At 42.0% G+C, this 10,152-nt stretch overlaps 1 protein-coding gene across 2 annotated transcripts in view; it reads right to left on the reverse strand.

The window, feature by feature from the left end:
• The window catches only part of fermt2 (FERM domain containing kindlin 2), a 54,749-nt gene that overhangs the window by 41,908 nt on the left and 2,689 nt on the right, over positions 1-10,152 (reverse strand). The gene's annotated exons all lie outside the window — the stretch shown is intronic.

Genomic DNA, 10,152 nt, shown 5'->3' on the forward strand with positions numbered 1-10,152 from the left:
AATATTATATGCTTTGGCCACAAAAATAATTTATTATATGAGGATAGGTAAAATAAACAGAGAGGAAAATGCTGAAATGTGAATATGCAAGTATTAACTCATTTAACTGTGGATTATTTCCATTTCCTCTGGGGAAAAAAATCCTCTGTTCAATTATTTTTTTAAATGACATTGTGCAATTTCTCCCACCTAAATTATCTTACCACTACTTACGGACGTCTCCAGTAACGAAAAAATTGGAACGGATTAGACTATTTACATGAAAAAAAAAACAAAAATGCTTCTACTTACAAAAATTTCACGTTACAAAACGACTTCCGGAACGACTTAATTTCCCAATTTCACAACTGTATTGTTGATAATAAATGCCTAGTGTAATTCAAATGAGGCAAATGAATAAACATCAATGACCATCAGCTGAGTCCGCAAGCAAAACACAAGACTCATGACACTGACCGATAGTAATGATAAGACATTTCCAGACAGTGTGTTTGCATGCATGCACACAAACACACACACACACCCACACAGTGTGTAATCTTTAACTACGTTTTGTCAAAGGTACACTGGCGGACATTTTAGAGGGGCATGATGCTAAAGTTGAGCATTTTCAGGTGACCAAACCACAACAAGGAAAGGAGGCTCGCCCTGTCGTAACTATGTTTGAAGCCACTATATACGACAACTTTGTTTCCACACACAACAGACATCTGCAGGTTTGTTTGTCTAAATCAAGCATCCAGTTTGTAAAAAAGGTTTTGTTGGTTAACATTTAAAACAACGCCAATGTTCTAGGTTTCCATTTCACACAGTCAGGCGAGATACCATCAACGCCAGGTAGCCAACATGAATGAATACACCACCTGCAATAAAGCCAGGTGATGACAATATCTGCGCAACACATACAAAAACAGAGGATTAGTGTGGCTGATTGATGTGATACAAAGCACGAGGCTCATGACAAAAGCAGCAAAACTGGTTCACCTGACTCATCATTTTTGCAGCAAATATTCAAGATAACGTGTTTCCGAGGTGTAGTACGACCGAACCTGTGTCTATAAAGTGTTTGCCATTCACAAGAGTACTTGAGAACATTTCAGACATAATTTAATGCCAGATTACATGTCTTTATTTGTACCCAGTGTCCCTGCTTCAATTGTGTACTCAAGCAATATGTTACCAAACCCAGGTGTAGAGCAATGTTTTTAACCACAATTTCTGCAGAAAGTACAGTGCTCAAGTCTCACAATAATGCAGAGATAGAAATATCCTTATGTGAAACATTCACATAGATATAGTTCAATTGTACTGCATCGTGAATTACTTCAATTTCTGATTCTAGTATTAAATCGGCATCAATCCTTGTGGGTTTTTTTTGTTTTTTGGCACCATTTCTTAAGTCTGACTATACACAATATAAATGCTGAGCAGTGGTGCAATCAATCTAAACAAATGGAAATGAATTTTCAGTGTGTCCTTGGTTCTAGGTGTGCTTGAGGGTTAAATTGACAATTAAAATGGCGACGTCTCCTACCGTATCTGTAGTACTAAACAGCATGTATGCTTGACTTTTTTCTGTGCAATTTTAAAATCTCACAAATGGTTGGGTGAATACAAAAGTCAATATAATGTCTTGAATTTTTTTTTTATAAATTCTACAGTGAATAAATGAAATTTTAGGGTTTTAACAATTTAGTAGAATGAGTAGCATTTTTTGTTTGCTCGAGAATGAATTCTAGCAGACAGCACAAACATTACTGGTCAAAATCAGTCTATCATGAAGGTTTTTCAGCCATCCTAGAATATATTCAAAGGGACAAGAAGGCTTGAGATCTTTGATAGTAACGTTATAATCAAGTCAATGATCTCAGAAGGTCACGACTGGACTAGAAGGCGTCATGGGACATCACAACTGTTTGATATTGATTGGATTGCCAATGGCAACTACACCACCAGGGACACTCGCTAAATTAACAACACAGAGTAGCCACAATATCTGTACAGACTGGGGCTATTGTAAGTACTAGATCTAGCCAGACATGGAATACCATAATTCCTGGCCTACAGAGCGCACCTGGTTATAAGCCTCACCCAGTACATTTGTAAAGGAAATACCATTTGGTACATACATACGTTGCAGCTGTGTGAAAGCCGCAAGTGCCCACATTGAAACACGTGATATTTACAGAGAAAGACGGTACACAGAGAGTTTAACACTAGCCCGCCGCGCTAATGCTAGCACCACACTAACAGGGTCGTTTTAAAAAAAAAAAAAAAAAAAAAAAAAACTTTCGGTAAAAATCACTGAGACACGGTAGTAACACGCTACCGCAGCGCTAACAGGGCTGAACCCGTAAAAGTCACTTCCTCGGCACATATATTCCACCGGTCTCACTCTTTTCCGCTCGGGTGCCCCCTTGCGGCCGTGAGAAAAAAAATGCACAAATTAGCCGCATCACCCCATAAACCGCAGGGTTGAAAGCGTGTGAAAAAAGTCGCGTCTTACAGGACGGAAATTACGGTACATTAGAAATGTGTAGGCAGAATGTAAACTTGCAGTGCAAGACAATTTAGTACAGGCACATGAGTACGGTTGCAATGCGGCATGAGCAGCCAGATGGCTATTAGCGTAAACCTTAGAGACAGGTAGTTTGTGTCCATTTGTGTCATCATTCAAAGTGGTACGCTCTAGTGCTTCACATCACCCTGATGCAGCTTGATACAATTAGGGACGTTGTGGAATAACAACATTACCAAGAAAGGAGAGCGGGGAGTCACATCAATATAGAAGGTATACAATATGAAATGTTTGCACCCCAGGATGACGACGACTTGCTTCCTCGCTCCTAGGTGTACTCCAGAATTAAATTTAACATGGCAGTGGTAGCTTGACATACCGGTAACCTCAGTCCCCCAGTTGCAGGCAAAAATTGGACTAACGAGTGAACATCACACACTCCGCAACTACATGACAACAGTGAACTTTACAACGTCTCGCCACAATTGGTTCATATTGTTACCTCATAGTCAGTACAAGTAAAATAATTGCTTGTTTTCTGCTCGCATTTTCCTTTTTGAAAAAAAATCTAACCATGAGTTTGAAGAAAAAGAGCACTAAATCCATTCAAATAATTTCTAAAATGTAGACCTCCATCTTTGAAATTACAAAGAAGCTTCTGGCAGTGAGGCAAGTTTGTAAAAAAAAAAAAAGTCAAATAAATAAATATATGACTAAAGTATAAATGAGAAAGATGAAGTACTGTGAATGTTAAATTAAAAAAAAATGTAGCAATTATGGAAAAAAGTTGTCCATTCTAGTTGATCATGTTATGACCATACATTTTTCATACAGTACAATAATGTGCTATTTATCTAATATTAAACCCATTACAATTTATTTCTTAGCCTGTTAATCTACAGTATATACTTATTTATTCTCTAGCCCGATATCAAACTGCCACTATGTGAAATCATGTGATCAGTGGCTGACTTCTTTTTACACTTGAACAACACTTAAGAATGCCTACTGCCCATACTTGACTCAAAGATTGAGATCATGTCTTTTTTTTTTTTTTTTTTTACTCTTGTATGAAATTTAACACCATTTATGATAGAATATGACACTTTAGGAACATCAAATATTCATCACCGCCTCCTCATCGAAGAACGAGAACACATTTCATGGTTTTTATTAAATTGCGAGAGCAAAAGAACAAGAAAGAATTTCAGTGTTTAAATAAAACTATTTACTTTGCGTACACTCTGCGACTATAATCGAGACATTAAATCACTGTCTGGTTAAAGGTTACGGCTCAGTAGTGGAAAAACAACACCTTCCATTTGGGCCTTCTTTGTGAAATGACTATAGAACCTTAACAAAAAACCAGCGTATTGGTTTACTGCATTCAGACGCAGGTGTGCAGTGTTGCGACAACAATGCCAGAGCGTCTAAAATGTCCTTGCGCTGAATTCCTAGTGTTGCATAAACCACTGAGGGAAAAAGGGAAAGGGGCAAAAAGCAGAAGCTGCTTAAATTCAATGGAAGTGAATGATTGGGGAGTTTTAATAATATTTTGGGTGGGTTAGTAAAAGTATATCACATCACAACAGTTTGCCAATGATACCAAGAATATCACAGTAAAGAGGAAAGCATATTCGATAAATGACCCAATCCATGGGTCACATATGATTACAGATTATATTTGTCATGAAGTACTGATATACTGTAATTTCCGGCCTATAAAGCGCGATTTTTTTTTTCCACATGCTTTCAACCCTGCGGTTTATGCGGTGATGCGGCTAATTTGTGCATTTTTTTTCCAAACGGCCGCAAGGGGACACTCGAGCGGAAAAAGGTGACAGTGAGACCGGTGGAATATATGTGCCGAGGAAGTGACTTTTTACCGGTCCGACCTTGTTAGTGTTGCACTAGCGTGTTACTGCTGTGTCTCAGTGATTTTTACCGGTATGGTTTTTTTTTTTTTTTTTTTTTTTTTTTTTAAACCGGCCCTGTTAGCGTGGCAGCGCTAGCGTTAAACTCTGTGTACCGTCTTTCGTTGTAAATATCTCGCGTTTCAACGTGCGCACTTGCGGCTTTTACACGGCTGCAGCCAATGTATGTACCAAATGGTATTTCCTTTACAAATGTACAACCAGGTGCACTGTGTACGCCGGGAATTACAGTAATACTATACTGCAAGCGAAATCTATACATCGAGGTATTGGATATTTTGCCGCACCTCCGGGCAGATTTATTGTAAGCCGAAAGTTGCACCTAGTCAGCAGATGAGCAGAAAACAGCACAATCGCGACACTGCAACATCTTGCAAGTGGAACAGGAAAGCACTGGCCTGGGCAGGACCGCTATTTAGGATAACTACTTCCTGTCAGGGAGATTAGGGAGCAGGATGATCCCCAGGGTTGCTTTTCAAATCATAAAAGCCACATCCTTGCTCTCTCCATCACTATGACTTGATAGTTTTAGAACGGCAAAATAGCTTAAAAAGTGATTGAGGTTATGTTTCGCAAAGAGGTATTCAAAGGTAAAGGATTGGTTTAAAAAAAAAGGGAAAGAACAGCGAGTATTGACTAAACTGCAGAGGGCGACAAAAAAGGTGCGCATAAGTCAGAGGAAGTTTGACATCCTGTTGTATGTCACATCTGTTTCCTCCCAAAACGTGCGCTCCGATCATTTGTAAAAGAATGACACATTTTAAAAGTTACTAGCAGGACACAGAATTGAGCACTTCTGAGCAAGTCCACAAGAAGATTTTGAGATGTGTGGATGAGCAAAATAAACAAGCACCCAACCAGTACTAGCTACGTTGCCTTTTTGGGCAGTTGGGACCTGATTCAGGAGAGGCTTGCCGTTTTCCGATTGCTGACACTGTGGAGCGGCATTTTTTTTTTCCATACTTGTGTTTGAAAAGAAACAGACGAGAAGACTGGCCGCTAATCTATATGTTTGAACCCAGCCTTGAGTGTGAGGAAAGGTCTGTGTGTTTGGCTAATTTTCAAGCCCCCAACCCTCAACACTAAAAAGGACTACACAAACATCAGTCAAACTACATTATATGTTTGCTCAACTTCTATTTATGGAAGCGCTGAGCAGCCAGCACGGAGCCTAGGTATCGCCTCAAAATGGAGTCTAACCCTCTATGAATATTTGAAATCACTGACATGGTTGGTCTTGGAGCAGCTCGGCGGTTGACTGCTAAGCATATCTGCCTCACAGTTCTGAGGACCCAGGTTCAAATTCGGCCTCGCCTGTGTGTAGTTTTCATGTTCTCCCCCCGTGCCCGTGTGGATTTTCTATGGGTCCTGCGGTTTCCTACCACATTCCAAAAACATGCATAGCAGGTTGATTGAAGACTTAAAATTAGCTGGCATAGGCTCCAGCACGCCTGCGACGCTAGTGGGGTAACCAGCACGGAGGATGGATGGATGGATACCTTGACTTGTGGCAACTTTCTCAAGAAACAAGCCGCCGCTCGGCTGAATTTTTGAGCTGCGAGCAAAAATTCTGCTGGCTTCACGCTAACCCAGAATGTGAAAAAAATGCCACAGACAGGCTAATAATACTAGCGTCAATGTTGCGGTACTTGTAAACATTTAAGCAACTTATATTTGAACATAAACATGAAGCAACACATACAGACAGTGCATACAACAATACTCACAGTCATATTCTTGAAAATGATTAAGATCACTGCAGCCTAATTGCAATAACCTTTTTCTGTTTAATCATATAAAGGGACAAGCCGAAAGAAACACACACACATATATAATGTGTGTGTAGTATGTTTTGATGTGTTACTCTACACTGCCCCCTGCTAGCTCACCGGACTCCAAGCTTATTGAATTCATACATGAAATTATACAGAATATTTTTTACAGTTATTTCTGTACATTTTGAAAGTATATTTTACAGTGCTATTTTATTAAAAAGAAACATTACAATGAACAATTTTGCTGCTGTCATTTAAAAATGTCAGCCCAAAATTATGCTTTTTTTTTTTTTTAATCAACCAAAAATACAAAACTAAACGAGACATGCTCGTCATTGTCGAACAAAAACACGTGCTGTATCTCCAAAATGCTCACTATCTATAATGCTCCCACCACCCCTTTTGGATTAAAGGAAATTTTTGAGATGCATGCTTTTTTTTTTGGGGGGGGGTAGTGACGATAGTGTCTGATAATAAAAACCTGTGTGTATATGGCTGATTCTTTGGAATTGTGAAAAAGGTTATCATGAGGTGTAATCGTTAGCTCCCATTTATTTATTCTATCCACACACGGCGGTAAATAGAGTTAGAAAAAAGCAGTAAGGGGGGTGGGGACTCTGTAGAGGGAGGGGGCTGAGAATGCAGCAATGACGGCAGTAACTGGGGGGAAACTACATGCCAGACCCTGGAAGTCATTTCCTGCTACATCCAAGACTTTTATGGAATTCTAGTAGTAGTGTGGCTGACGAGGTCGTCTCTCCGACCCCTCCCCTTCGTGACTTTATGCGTCACACCCAACCGCCACCCTGCATTCAGCAGCAGCATTTGCATACACAGCTGATTTAACCGACGCATTTTCAATAGGGTAAGCTTGTCTTGCTTCCATTATAAAACTGTGGATTTTAACAGAGTTTCAAACCAAATATGTGCACTTTTGGATTCACATTACCTCTGTTTATTTTTACTCCCCCTCTCAAAAAGATTTTTTAAAAATAAGTCATCCGCATTTTAGGCTTTTTGAAAGGATTTCTCTTGATTACATTTCTTTTTTACATCATAAAGAAACCGTACGACCGCTGTCACAGTTTGGTCCACATTGCCGGGAATAAGCCGAACTCGTTTCCGTTGAGAGTTGGACTCCGCCAAGGCTGCCCTTTCTCCCCGATTTAGTTCATAACTTTTATGGACAGAATTTCTAGACGCAGCCGAGGCGAAGAGGGTGTCCGGTTTGGTGGCTTCAGCATCGCATCTCTACTCTTTGCAGATGATGTGGTTCTGTTGGCTTCATCAAGCCGTGATCTCCAGCTCTTACTGGAGCGATTCACAGCTGAGTGTGGAGAGGCAGGTCTGAGAATCAGCACCTCCAAATCCGACACTATGGTCCTCAGTCGGAAAAGGGTGCCGTGCCCTCTCCGAGTCGGGAATGAGATCCTTCCCCAAGTATAGGAAGTTCAAGTACCTTGGGGTCTTGTTCACAAGTGAAGGAAGAATGGAGCGGGAGATCGACAGACAGATCAGTGCAGCGTCTGCAGTGACGAGGACCTTGTATCAGTCCGTTTTGGTAAAGAGGGAGCTAAGTCGAAAGGGGAAGCTCTCAATTTACCAGTCGATCTACATTCCTACCCTCACCTATGGGCATGAGGTGTGGGTCGTGACCGAAAGAACAAGATCCCGGATACAAGCGCCCGAAATGAGTTCCCTCCGTAGGGTGTCCCGGCTCTCCCTTAGAGATAAGGTGAGAAGCTCGGTCATCCAGGAGAGGCTCAGTGTCGAGCCGCTACTCCTCCACATTGAGAGGAGCCAGATGCGGTGGCTGGGGCATCTGATTCGGATTCCTCCCGTAAGCCTCCCTGGTAAGGTGTGCTGGGCATGTCCCACCGGAAAGAGACCCCGAGGACGCCCCAGGACACGCTGGAGAGACTATGTCTGTCGGCTGGCTTGGGAACGCCTCGGGATCCCTCCGGAAGAGCTGGAAGAAGTGGCTCGGGAAAGGGAAGTCTGGGTATCCCTGCTGAAGCTACTTCCCCTCCGACCCAACCCAGAAAAGCAGTAGATGATGATGGATGGATGGATGGATGGATGGATGGATGGATGGATGGATGGATAAAGAAACTGGCATTTGCACTTCTGTAAACACTTGGTTTATACTGTACTTTTCCTGGCCAAAAGCACTTGATGCGAGCCAATAACCTCGGCCTTGACGCCTGAACCTGGCCCTTTAACGACAATAGCAGTAACTTTAATAGACCCTCACGCACACGAGTACTGTTTGTTTGTGCAATATTTGTATCATCTTTTCCAGGCATGGGGGCAGCACTTTGTGAGAGAACGTGTAAACGGACAGAAGGGTGAAAGCATTACAAGAGGGTGGCTTTAAATAAGGGTTACAGCGGGGGCTGAAGTACCGCTGTGATCAATAGCTGAGTGGCTTCCTGGCTTTTGTCTATTTAATCCATTATCGAACGCCACCTGAGCTCACGATGGCGCATGCGAGGCAGCTGGAGAGGAAGACTTGACTGACTGGAGCAGGCACGCATCTGTCTAATTGCACGGTCGTGCTCACATGCGCCGACACGTGCCCGGGTAGCAGTGAGAATCGCATTTTGGACGGGCAGCTGCCGTTGTCAACACATTGCTGCATGGATGCGGTGTACATGTACAACACGTGGACGGGAATGTTCACAGCGCGGACGGAGCATCGGCCGATTAGTTTTAAAAATAAACGTGCCTAATGAATGGGTTTCACCTTCTCTGCGTAAGGGGGCTAATGGCATCCGAGAGGAGATTAAGGGCAGGGAGAAAATGGAGCGAAGAATGAAGAGCATCACACTCCAACAACAATGGACGAAAATAAAGGTTTTCTGTTATTAATTCTTCACATAACGAGACTCAAGTTATCGGAGAGGACATTTAGGGGCGCTAAAAAAGGGGGAGTGCAAGCAGCAAAATGGAAACCGTGGAATATAATACCGAACGCTAAATCGGACACATGTTATCGTCTGTTACACGAGTGCTTGAAAGCTAAGGGCGCTAGCACAGGCTAAATGGTGAGAGGAAAACAAAACTAGCTCAACAACACGATGCATCGGCCAAAGACAAGCACAGTGGACAAAGGGCCTCAACCATGAGGTGGCCCGGGACAGGAGAGCTAAAAATGGGAGCGTGGGCTGGGAATAAATGCCTTGTGCAGCCCTGTAGGAATGTCGGGCATTCGGACGGCCAGCCTTCCACACACGACACACTGTCACCCCACGACTACCCCACCCCAAAAAAAAAAAAAAAAAAAAAACACACACACAGCTCTCTTCTCTGTGGCCCTTGTGAAACAAGGCACTGTTCAAGTGGCTGGAACACAGAACCACACTTTATGCTCGCTGCTAGCATATTTTGTCAAGACTGCAGTTGCACAACTGAATCCTTTCTTTAGAGTTTAACCAATGACTTTTGTGGATTATTTATTCTTACTTTATGCATATTTATTTTTATTGTGCATGGTGGCAGGTATCATGTAGGTCTGGAACCTTAACCCGAGTGATGGAGGTGGGCGGTGGATTACTGTGTAACAATTACATGTGCCCACGCGTGATCACGTGCCGTGGACTTTTTGGACAATTTCTAGTCATTATGTTTATTTCTATTGTGCATGTTGGTGGCCATCATGAATTACTAGCATGAGAAGTCACCACATAATTATAACTCACATACATTTCAAATGCACAGAACAATTTTTAGGACTGAATTATTTCTGGTGTTTTTTGTGGATTATCCATCCATTCATTATCTTATGCCAAGTTATGTACCACATGTTTATTTCTATTTTGCATGTTATATTTTATAAATAATTACTGGTGAGAGGAGACATGCGAAGTGATAATCCATTGAGTACGCAGGACTGAGCAGTCTGTAGACAACATTTTGACAGCAT

This window comes from Syngnathoides biaculeatus, chromosome 15 (genome assembly GCF_019802595.1).
Source record: "Syngnathoides biaculeatus isolate LvHL_M chromosome 15, ASM1980259v1, whole genome shotgun sequence".
Taxonomy (NCBI): Eukaryota; Metazoa; Chordata; class Actinopteri; order Syngnathiformes; family Syngnathidae; genus Syngnathoides; species Syngnathoides biaculeatus.